Here is an 11,935-nt window from a genome sequence, read left to right as displayed (position 1 = left end):
GACATACGGAATACTTCCACCTCTGCACACCTTCTGGTATAAAGGCTCACATCCTGGCGTTATTTTTGAAAGTAGGAAGATAGAAAGACCGAAGTGTTCCGTTTTAAGGGAATGGATAAATATCGTACAGTCTCCACTAGCTTTAAACTTGCCAAGTAAGAATGGAAATCTCACTTAAAAAGAAACCACACCCATGATCAGAAGCTCTGATGGAGGCTGGGGTGTGGCCAGTGAAGGAGCACTTGTTAGCATATGGGAGATGCTGGATTCCGTTCCCAGGAACACACACACAAGGATAGCAATGGGTCCATCATCCCTAGCCACAAGTTCCACTTCTCTGCTTGCTTCTTGCTATCAAACCTGGTAGATCTCTGACCAAGTATCTCAGTCTCCACTTTGGCCTAAGCCACTGATTATAGAAGTGTAGTTTGGGAGCCGCTTCAGCAAACACATTAAAGGTGACTTCAGAGTCACCAATGCGTTTGTGTCACATTAAGCAGTGAAATCTCGGGTGTAGTTTGACCAAGTGTGAGCCCAGTTTGAATCCTGCACTTCTCTCCCTGTGTGTTCCGTCTGTCTGCAGTTACTGTCTTACCTGTCTATTGTATGTCTCTGGGCCTGCTTGAATGATGTCTTATGTCTAACTATCCCTATGTCTGTCTGTCCCCAACAAAGGGCTTTGCTCTTTATCAAATAGTACAGAAAACATGGCACAGGAAAGGGATAAGGGATCTTTATGAAATTTTTTCACAGTTTTACAAGGGAAGAAACTTTACTGACCCTGGGATCCCCAAGCACAGAAGAGCCACAGATGGCGGTCAACGTTCACGGTGGACGTTTGTTGTATACTGATAGGAGTATACTTTCAGCCAGTGATCACCACAGCGTACACACACACACATCATTCTGGGTCAAGGGCACGGAAGAGCATATAGATATACATTTAGTTTAGGTTATAAGAGCTGGTTGGGTAGGAAATCCAAGGCAAGCAAGGTTACATTCTTCTCTTCAAGTCAGGCTGAATTTAAATAGACGGACCGCATAGCAGGATAGCAGATTAAGTCTTAATTGGCCTCAAGGCGTAATTTTAACTTGGCTGTGAGGTCCAGCAAAAGTTCCAATCTCTTAGAATGTGAGAGAGATTTTTATAACATTGTATCACTATGTGGAATGTTTTGTTAGACTTCTGCCTTTTCAAATAACCACTTCTAGAATCTTCTTATTGGTACCCTGTATCTACCCCTCCTTGTCTTCCCTCCATCCTGTCACTGGCTTGTTACCTCCGGACTGTCTCTGACCTGCCAGCTCCTGAGTAATGACACAGAGACTTACATTTATTTATGAAAGCTTATAGCTGTTTAGGCTGTTTCCCAACTCACTCATATAACTTTGTTAATCCATTTGTTCTAATCTCAGTTCATCCACGTGGCCCGCTACCTCTCCTTGAGTCCCAGAACCTGTTTCTTCCTCTGTGTTTCGCTGGTGAATCTCCTGCACCTGAGTCTTTCCCACAGTTAACAAAGCCAAAGTCCAGATGGCACTCGGCACTCTGCTGGTACAGAAATCAACATTTGAAATAATAGAAAGGCAACATTTACACAGCACCCGAGAAGATTATCTCAACAACTTGTCCCCCTGTTGGGCGGGACACTTCTCAGTGAACCTTCCCCTGTGAGAAAAATTGGACAACTGAGAGTCTTCGTAGTCATGAAACACTGAATAGCCACTAACATTGACCTGGCTCCGTTTTCATGGGGAAGTATTTATAATGGAGTTATGGTTGTGCCAAATACAGAATCCTAGTCTAAAAGAAAACAAAGAGAAAAAACAAAAAACAAAATAAAAGACAAAAAAAAAAAAAAAAAACAAGAGATCCAGAAAATGTCATCTGGGATGAGAAAGGCTTTCCTCACTGTGAAACAGTTGACAATGTAGGAGAGTTATCTTCTTTTCTTTTTATTCTTTCCTTTATGTGTGTCCATACACACACTTGTGTATATGTGAACATGTATGTTTGTATGTGCGTGTGTGTGTGTGTGTGTGTGTGTGTGTGTAAGTACCCACAGAGGCCAGAAGAGGGCACTAGATCCCCCAGAGCTCAAATGACCGGCAGTTGAAAGCCATCAGACATCGGTTATTTGGGAACAGAATTGCAGTCTTCAGAATGAGCAGCGGGCACCTTTAACAGCTGAGCCTTCTCTCCAGCCCCTAGGAAATCTTTTCTTAGTAAACTCAGTTTTACTGTTTCGTAGAAACCTGCCCACAATTGAATAAGTAATGTACAGGGTAGGTTTGGGGTGTGCTTAAAGAAATACATCTTCAAGATGCAGAGCTTGTTGGAATTTTAGATCACCTAGGAAGGAAAAACAGATGGCAGGAATGAAGAGCTGAGCTCTTTGACTCTAGCTCTATGCCGAGGAGTCAGAGGGACTGTAACCATTGTCATCACTTCCCAAAAAGAATAGACTGGCCTCTGAAGTGTTCGATGAAGAATTGTGTGTTAATTGACAGAGCGAAAACTTAGTCACCCGCCAGGACTTGAGACTAGGAACAAAATAAAGTTGAAAAGTGTAGAAGGGTAGAGAGGAGGACTGAGGCGGAAGTAATACACCTGATCCGCCCCGTCCCGCCTTGCCCTGCCCCGCCCAGCCCTGCCCTGTCCCACTGTGCCCTGCCGGCCCCGCCCTGCCCTGGCCACGGCCCGCCCTGCCCTGCCTTGCCTGGGCAAAGCAGCTGCTGCACAGCCCAACAGCTGTTACCTCTCAGCATGCTCAGCTCCTAGCATGCTTCCAGTAGAGGCTGTTGGCAGAAGAGAACAGTCTGAAGTACTAAACACGCCGATCTGCAGCAAATGCAAATAGCTGCCGCAGGTTTAGGCTCATTCTGAACTTCACTTTTACATTTGCCTCCGGGTTCCAGAACTTTTAACAACGAATATGCCATCGCTTCGCGATCAGAAAACAAGCCAAATGCTGCTCGTTAAATATTTGGAAGTGAATTAACTGAACATGGCATTCAAATAAGGATCAAAACAACAAACAAATGCTCCAGGAATTGTGTCTGGGCAGATGTTAACTCGCGACAAGACTTTTATATTCTCCAATTAGACTTCTTCTGCCTGCATGCTAACTACAGCATATGCAAAGCCCCAGGTGTGTTGAGTCTAGGTTGGTCACTATCAAGGTCTCGTTTCCACAACAGGATTGGTAATAGATTGTTCCAGGATATTATCATTTCTGCTTAAGTGTTTAGGTCAGAATCTATTGGCTAGATGAATAAGGAGCAAGCAATGCTACCTGCGGAGTACTGTCAGGAGATCCTGTTGTGGGAGTGGCTCTGAGTAGTGAGGGAACTAAACTTTCTAAGCCCCATAGATGCTTGGCACAGGGGAGACACAAAATGGGCGTGTCTTAGTTAGGGTTTCTATTGCTGTGAAGAGTCCTCATGACTGCCGTGGCAACTCATAAAGAAAAGCATTAAATTGGGGCTGGCTCACAGTTCAGAGGTTTAGTCCATTGTCATCTTGGTGGGAAGCATGGCAGCATTGCAGGTAGGCATGGTGCTGGAAAAGGAACTGAGAGTTCTACATCCGGGTCTGCAGCAGCAGGAAGAGAGAGTCAGCCACTAGGCCTGGCTTAAGCATCTGAACTCTCCAGGCCCACCCCATCTCACCTCCAGCACACACTTTCTCCAGGAAATGCTTCTCCATAGGAGTCTCCAGGGGTCTTTTTCATTCAGGACACCAGAGGTGCTAGCCAGCCATTATTACCAGTTTCTTTCTTACTACATGGGAAACAGCATTTAAGGGAGATCAAGTCTTGCTTATGGAGGAGAGAGAGCGGAAGAGAGAGGGCATAAGAATAGAGAAAAATGGACAGGGCTAGTGTCTTAGGATTTTACTGCTGTGAACAGACACCATGACCAAGGCAAGTCTTATAAAAAAAACAGCATTTAATTGGGGCTGGCTTACAGGTTCAGAGGTTCAGTCCATTATCATCAAGGTGGGAGCTTGGCAGTATCCAGGCAGGCATGGCACAGCAGGAGCTGAGAGTTCTATGTCTTCATCCAAAGGCTGCTAGTGGAAGACTGACTTCCAGGCAACTATGGTGAGGATCTTATACCCACACCCACAGTGACATACCCATTCCAACCAGGTCACACCTATTCCAACAAGGCCACACCTTCAGATGGTGCCACTCCCTGGTCCAAGGATATACAAACCATCACAGCTAGAGAGCTGCTCGGTGGTTAGTGCATTTGTTGTTCTTCCAGAGATCCCAGAATCCACTCCGTGCACCTACACGGTAGCTCACCGACATAGGTAACTCCTCTCCAAGGGATCTGATGCCCTCTTCTGACTACACAGGCACCAGCAATGTGCACAATGCAGAGACATACATGCAGACAAAACACCCATATAAAAAAAAGAAGAGTAATAAAAAAAAAAACATTAAGGTTGGGGTTGGGGTGGGGTGGGGTGGGGTCCTGGAAGGAATTGAGGATGGAGAACAGCATGATCAAAATATATAAAATTCTTTTCAACAGAGAAAATATGGAGAAAGGAAGAGAAGATGTGGCTGAACTGCTGCTTTTACCTTAGGGGGAACTGGAAGAGCTGAGACCACGGCAAATGTGTCAGGGTTTGAGACAGAAGGCCAAGGAGTAGACTCAAGTTGGAAGAAAAGTCTGGCCAAGTTCCATATACTTTTTAACAACAGCAAATCCATTTTTTAGGTCATGGATTAATTAAGTGTGTGACATCAGCACCTTTTTTTTTTTTTAAGAAAAAAAAAGTGTAGAACACAACACAAATTACAAGTCTTGAAGGCAAGCAGTGTTTATTGAAAATTTGCTTTCATTTCATATTGACGGGGGTGGGGGTGGGGGGGACAGCTGCATCAACGTTTTCTGCTTCCCTAGATCAACCTGAAGCACTGGCTTTTCCCAGGGTTAGGTCTGTAGTCAGGTAATCATCCTGAAAGAACTTCAAGTAAAGGAATTTAAAAAAAAAAAAAAAAAAGGTAAGAGTGGGGGGGGGATCACTTAACGGAAATAGTCTAAATTTAAAGTTGCTCATTCTCAGACAAACTCTTCAGTCCTGATAGATAACTAGTATGTCCTGATTGATCCCTCATTGAGAGCCAGGCACTGGGATAAATACTCCACATGTGATCCTTACTCCACGAGATGCCGAAACATCAACAGTCCAACAAAACCTGAGAATACCAGGTAGTATAGATTAAAAACCCACAGAGACGGACACTTCTCTGTCTTTCCCTCTCCCTCTCCCTCTCCCCTTCCCTCTCCCCTCTCCCCTTCCCCCCTCTTCCTCCCTCTTTCTCCTCTTCCTCCCTCCCTCTCTGGCTCTGCCCCCCCTTCCCTTCCTCCCCTGACCCTTATTTTGTATGTCAGGAAAGAAAGAACAGTTAAGAAAAAAAAGTGGGGGCGGGAGAAATCCGTAGGAATAGATCAATGTGTACAAAAGAAGAGGAGGGGAAAACAAGCAAGAAAGGAAGGGAGTTCTGACAACGCTGAGGGCGATCCGAGCTCTCATTCCCAGTCTGGAACCTTCGGGAAGCCTGTTTTAAGAAATCTGTTTGGGGAACAGTTGAGAAAGGCAGATGGGTATCTGTGCCAACACAAACTCAAGCTTCCTCCTCCTTCTCAAGGTCAGCCTTGGTGACTCAGAACACAGCTTTCGTCCTAGAGGCTGGGAACCAGCTTCACGGGCCGCCTCTGTGGCACCCAGACCTTGAGGAGCAGCTGGGCAGGGGCAGCCTAGAGTCTCGAAGAGGCTGCGATAGAAGCCGGAAGATCTCCCCTTCATCAGTAATTCCGAGTTTTGAGTCTCTGTGAGATTTTAATCCTTTTGGCTTCCAGGAGTCTGTTGCATGAATGTAACTTCAGCCCAGTAAAGTTTCTGCTGGGACAGAACATACGAGAAGGTCTGCAACCTGCCCTCTGCCAGACGCTGAGGTCAGGGAACATGAGGGAGATTCCACCTCTAGGGCTCAGGTCATGACACTTGATAGCAGCCGTTCTCAACCTGTGGGGTCGCGAGAGTCCTTTGGGGGGTCGAACAGGGGTCGCGTATCAGATATCCTGTACATCAGATATTTACACTGTGATTCATAATTGTAGCAAAATTATAGTTATGAAGTAGCAATAAAAAATAATGTTATGGATGGGGGGAGGTTACCACAACAGGAGGAACTGTATTAAAGGGTCGCAGCGCTGGGTGTGGTGGCGCACACCTTTAATCCCAGCGCTCGGGAGGCAGAGGCAAGAGGATTTCTGAGTTCAAGGCCAGCCTGGTCTACAAAGTGAGTTCCAGGACAGCCAGTGCTACACAGAAAAACCCTGTCTCGAAAAAAACAAAACAAAACAAAACAAAAAACAAACGATCAAACAAACAAAAAAGGGTAGCAGCAATAGGAAGGTTGAGAACCACTGCTCTTTTGCCTAGAAAGCCAAGAACATAAAGCCATAAACAAACAAGTCCTTTGTGAGATAGACATCACACACACACACACACACACACACAAACCTTACATTTCCGTTTTGTTTTGAAGAAGAGCCTGCTTTCCTGCCTTTCCCACACACCACCTTTCTCATTGAGCTAAGAGGCCATAATAGGAATATGCCTGCTTGTATTGACTACATCACTAAAATCGTTGCTTCACCAGGGAAAACCAATTGCTAGGACTTGTAAATTTAATGTTTTTCAAGCCACAGTGCATTTTATTTATTGCAAATGGATAATTTTAGAAAGGTTTTTCATATCTAATTTCTGATTTTAAATTGAGCTACCATAAGGAAGTATACTTTAAGGTCAAGTCCACCACCTGTTCATGACAGATAATGGTTTGGGTTTTTTGTTTTGTTTTGTTTTTTGTTTGGTTTGGTTTGTTTTGTTGATTTTATTTTTAGTTTTTAAAAACATATATTAGAAATAAATGTAATAAACCAAATATATGGACAAAAAATACAAGAATCATATGATCATCTCAATGGAAGCAGAAAAAAAAAGAAAAAGTCTTTGATAAGATTCAACATGCATTCTTAATAAAAGCCCTAGAACAAGTAGGTCTGTAAGAAACATATTCCAACATAATAAAGGTTATGTATGACAAACTCATGGCCAGTATCATCCTAAATGAAGAAAACCATTAATAAACCCCATTAAAGTCAGGAATGGGAGAGGACTGCCCACTGTCCCTACTGTTCATCCATAATGTGATTGAAGCATTAGCTGGAGCAATAAGGTAAGAGAAGGGATACGAATGGGAAAATATTAAGTCAAATTATTTTCAATTGAAGATTATATTATCTTATACCCAATGTTCCCAAAATTTGACTAGAAAAATTGTAGAAATTATCAATAATTTCAGCAAAGTGTTATGATACATAATTGACTTACAAAATTTACCAGTCTTAATATGTATGAGTCACAAGCCTGCTGAGAGAGAGAGATCATGGACAGGCTCCTCTTCTCAGCTTCTCAGATAAAATAAAATATTTAAATATACATAACAAAGGAAGTAAAAAAAATCCTCTACAATGAAAACTTTAAATGTGTGAAGAAAGAGATCAAGAAACATACTCGAATTTGAAGACCTACCAAGCATATTATAGCTTGGTAGAATTAACATTGTGAAAAAAAGGCCTTCCTACCAAAACAATTTACTGATTCAATGAAATCACAATCAACATCCTCATCTCATTCTTCACATAAATAGGAAGAAAATCCTCAATTTGATATGGAACAAGACACAGAATAGTCAATTAGTCCTAGATAAGTGTTTGTTTCTATACATTCTACTCATTTTAAATGCTAAGTGCCTCTGTCTATGACACCAACTTTTATACATCTATTTCTATTGAGTCGATTTTGTTCTATATTAGAATGGCTACTCCAACTTGATTCTTGAGACCATTTGCTTGGAAAATTGTTTTCCAACCTTTTACTCTGAGGTAGTGTCTGTCTTTGTCACTGAGGTACATTTCCTGTATGCAGCAAAATGCTGGGTCCTGGTTACATATCCAGTCTGTTAGTAATTATGTTTGTATGGCTATCTCCTTTTAGGTTTGTTGAAAGATTTCTTTCTTGCTTTTTTCTAGGGCATAGTTTCCCTCCTTGTGTTGGTATTTTCCATCTATTATCCTTTGTAGGGCTGGATTTATGGAGAGATATTGTGTAAATTTGTTTTTTTCATAGAATATCTTGTTTTCTCCGTCTATGGTAATTGAGAGGTTTGCTGGGTATAGTAACCTGGGCTGGCATTTGTGTTCTCTTAGGGCCTGTATGATATCTGCCCAGGATCTTCTGGCTTTCATAGTCTCTGGTGAGAAGTCTGGTGTAATTCTGATAGGTCTACCTTTATATGTTATATGTTCCCCTTACTGCTTTTAATATTCTTTCTTTGTTTAGTGCATTTGGTGTTTTGGTTATTATGTGACAGGAGGAATTTCTTTTCTGGTCCAGTCTATTTGGAGTTCTGTAGGCTTCTTGTATGTTCATGTGCATCTCTTTCTTTAGGTTAGGGAAGTTTTCTTCTATAATTTTGTTGAAGATATTTACTGGCCCTTTAAGTTGGGAATCTTCACTCTCTCCTATACCTATTATCCTTAGGTTTGGTCTTCTCATTGTGTCCTGGATTTCCTGGATGTTTTGGGTTAGGAGCATTTTGCCTTTTGCGTTTTCTTTGATTTTTGTGTCAATGTTTTCTATGGTATCTTCTGCACCTGAGATTCTCTCTTCTATCTCCTGTATTCTGTTGGTGATGCTTGCATCTATGACTCATGATCTCTTTCCTAGGTTTTCTAACTCGAGGGTTGTCTCCCTTTGTGGTTTCTTTATTGTTTCTAGTTCCATCTTTAGATCTTAGATGATTTTGTTCATTTCCTTCGCCTGTTTGTGTTTTCCTGTAACTCTTTAAGGGATTTTTGTGTTTCCTCTTTAAGGGCTTCTAGTTGTTTACCTGTGTTCTCCTGTATTTCTTTAGGGGAGTTATTTATGTCCTTCTTAAAGTCCTCTATCATCATTGTGAGAAGTGATTTTAGATCTGAATCTTGCCTTTCCGGTGTGATGGTGTATCCAGGACTTACTATGTTGGGAGAATTGGGTTCTAATAATGCCAAGTAACCTTGGTTTCTGTTGCTTATGTTCTTATGCTTGCCTCCTGCCATCTGGTTCTCCCTAGTGATACCTGCCCTCACTATATCTGGCTGGAGCCTGTCCTTCCTGTGATCCTGTGATTCTGGGGTCCTGTGATCCTGCAATCCTGAGATCCTGGGTGTGTCCGAGCTCCTGGGAGTCAAGCTGCCTCTGGGACCCTGAGATCCTGGTGTGACCAAGCCCCTGGGATCCTGGGATCCTCGAATCCTGTGATCCTGGGTGTGTTAGAGCACCTGGGAGTGGAGCTTCCTCTGGGTGTTGTGGGACTGGATGCAGAGTTCGTACCCAAGGTCTGCTCAGGGCTCTGGCCCAGACTGGAAGGAACCTGTGCCACTGCTCAGGCTGGGTGCCTGTGTCCTTGGATCCCACTGGTCTCCGGAAGCCTATTTTTAATGATGGTTCTTAAATGCTTTAACCTACCTTGTAGCCCACCATCCATCAGAGGTAGTGGGAAAGAAAGAATATGGGGAAGTGGGCCTGTTTAGAAAGGTTCTTTGGACCAACTGTGTCATCTGGAATTCAGTTCAGTTCACAGGTTAGCAGGCAGCAGCAGCTTCCTCCACTGGAAAACACTTCACAGATGCACAGCAGTCCAGTTCTATAGAGTTGGGATAGCAAACGCAAATCAGCAGTGGTGGTACTACCTAGCAGAGACAGCTAGGCCTCAGCCTCAGCTCGAGTCAGCAGGAGGAAGGCCAGGGGAAGTTCTCAGCCATGCCTCTCTCAGGGAAGCGAATATCAGCAAAGACTCTGAGACCAGCAAGCATTGCACAGCTAGCTCTATAAACAAGCCTAGTTCAGCCTCCACCACTGTCTGTCGAGTCCTGTTTATACCCTCCAAACATCACGTATCCTCCATGTGTCTTGCTTCAGCATGTGCCTTGCCTCAGCTTGTGCGTCTGTCTCAGCTGACATCACTCAGCCAATCAGCCTGAATCCTCAGAAGCAACAAGAAACTGCAGCACAGCACCAGAAGGTTTTTGGTGCATTTATCTCTGTATAATCCCAACAACTGCAGCTCAACCACAAAATGCTAGGCGGACCAAACCTTGAGTCTTTAGCAGAGAATCCTTCATCACGTGTCCTTTCACGTGCTTGCTTTAGCAGGACATCCTTTCTCCTGTGTCTGCTTTGATGGAATGTTCCTTCACGTGTCGGCCCCAGCAAAACACCATCCAACACTACTGACTACCCCAAGACCCCTTAAGTCTCACTTCAATCACTGCTACCTGTGTTGGCCCAGAAACTCACATTTTAATCTCCTCAACCCCAAAGAAATCACATTTAACTCCCCTTTGCTTTCTATATTCTGATGAGGGCCCAGATTCTATCTGTGCCAATGATGCTCGATATAGGACCTCTCAATGCCTTGGGCCATATGGAGGAAAACAAAGAAACCTCAGACCAGGACACCAAACCTGGATTCTTGATTCAGCCTTGGGGACCTCCCCAAAGAGTGTCAAAATATTTGTAAGGGGAGAGCAGAAGAAAATATTCTCAGATTTAATTCTAATATCCTCTAATTAAATCCCTTTTAGCACTTTGTTGAGATAAATGAGTTTCTTTATGAAAATGAAAAACCAAGTGTCTCCCTGGCCCCTCTCACCAGCTTCCTGTGGTCTACCTTTAAGTTGCTGGGTAAAATGTGGCCCCCCTAAGGTCCACCTCTCTCCTGACCCCTGTGCTTCTTGTCACCCTGTCTCCTCTGCCCTTGGCAGCTCTTCCTCTCATCTTTGCAGACTCAAGGTCAGCCTTCCTCATCCTTCTCCTGACCACGGGCTGGCTCAGCCTCAGGGCTCCCCAGCGCCTGTCTAGAAAGAAGTCATGCTAACCTCCAGCCAGGGCTTTTTATCAACCTTCCAACTCCTACATCCAGAAACCACTCAGCCTGCCTCCTTCTGCTGGGACAGCTGCCGCCGCATATCCTTGTGGCTCCAACTTCTTTAGGAATAGTGTTCAACCCCACTCTCAGGCAGTCTCAGATGGTGTTATCCTAAGAACAGTCAATGCCCTCAACATGCCTATTTTTTCTCTGAAACCCCAGCTTTCTCGGTGTCCCCACTCCTTGTCAGTGTCCCCACTCCTGTCAGTGTCCCCCCTCCTTGTCAGTGTCCCCACTCCTTGTCAGTGTCCCCACTCCTGTCAGTTGTCTCCACTCCTGTCAGTTGTCTCCACTCCTTGTCAGTGTCCCCACTCCTGTCAGTGTCCCCACGCCTTGTCAGTGTCCCCACTCCTTGTCAGTGTCCCCACGCCTTGTCAGCTTGTGCTGTTCTTCAATTCTCAGAGGCTGGGGGCCTTCACATCTCACTCTCTCCTTCTCCCTGACCTCATCCTATCCATATGAGAACTAAGGTCAGACAAACTGGGCGGGATTGACAGTCACCATCTCTGTGTCCTCCTCCATTTTGTTTCTGTGGCACAGTTCATAAAACAATGAGCACGTGACCGGGCCACTGGAAAGAGCAAATTAAAAAGCAAGGGAGACCGCACTGTGCTTGACACAATAATTCTGATTATTCTGGTCACATAGTCATCCAGTCACTTACGATACCAGGGGCTCTTCTGTGTCCTCGAGACATGTCACGAGAAAAGCAAAAGAAAATATCTGTGCTTCTGAGGCTCACAATCTAGTAGGAACACTAGACAATGAACAAATAGGTCATATGTTGGGAGGTTCTCACAAAAGAAAGCGGGGTGATGGGACAGGGGGCCAACGTGCAGAGAAGTTGCTGGAATTTTTTAAAGGTGTTTGAAAAA

The sequence above is a fragment of the Mus caroli genome, unplaced genomic scaffold, assembly GCF_978045245.1.
Source record: "Mus caroli unplaced genomic scaffold, Mus_caroli_1 scaffold_9, whole genome shotgun sequence".
In the NCBI taxonomy this organism is placed as follows: domain Eukaryota; kingdom Metazoa; phylum Chordata; class Mammalia; order Rodentia; family Muridae; genus Mus; species Mus caroli.
This window is presented reverse-complemented; position numbering follows the sequence as displayed.